The sequence below is a fragment of the Populus nigra genome, chromosome 2, assembly GCF_951802175.1.
Source record: "Populus nigra chromosome 2, ddPopNigr1.1, whole genome shotgun sequence".
Taxonomy (NCBI): Eukaryota; Viridiplantae; Streptophyta; class Magnoliopsida; order Malpighiales; family Salicaceae; genus Populus; species Populus nigra.
This window is the reverse complement of record NC_084853.1, coordinates 20,915,402-20,915,902: the sequence shown is the minus strand read 5'-3', so window position 1 is coordinate 20,915,902 and position 501 is coordinate 20,915,402.

Sequence of the window (501 nt, the reverse complement as noted above, 5' to 3'; positions counted from 1 at the left end):
AGCGCAGATTGTCTGACGAGCATGGGCTGGACGCTGGACTGTCCAGGCCAGGCAGGAAAAGTCGTCGAGGGGACACGCTGACGAAACAGCGCTGGTTCAGGCACGGCGGGCAGTGCTGGAATCGGCAGCGCCGACGAAATCGGCAAAGTCGGCAGAATCGGCAGCGGGTGCTGGCGATGGGTCTGGACGGGCTGGATAGTCCAAGGCTCGACGAGAAAGACCGCAGGTTGAGACACTGGGGCAGTGGCAGCCCGCGGGACAGTGTTGGCAGATTCGGCAGCGCAGATTTGTGCGGCTGCAGGTTCGTCGGGGAAAATCGGCAGCGCAGATTGTCTGACGAGCATGGGCTGGACGCTGGACTGTCCAGGCCAGGCAGGAAAAGTCGTCGAGGGGACACGCTGACGAAACAGCGCTGGTTCAGGCACGGCGGGCAGTGCTGGAATCGGCAGCGCCGACGAAATCGGCAAAGTCGGCAGAATCGGCAGCAGGTGCTGGCGATGA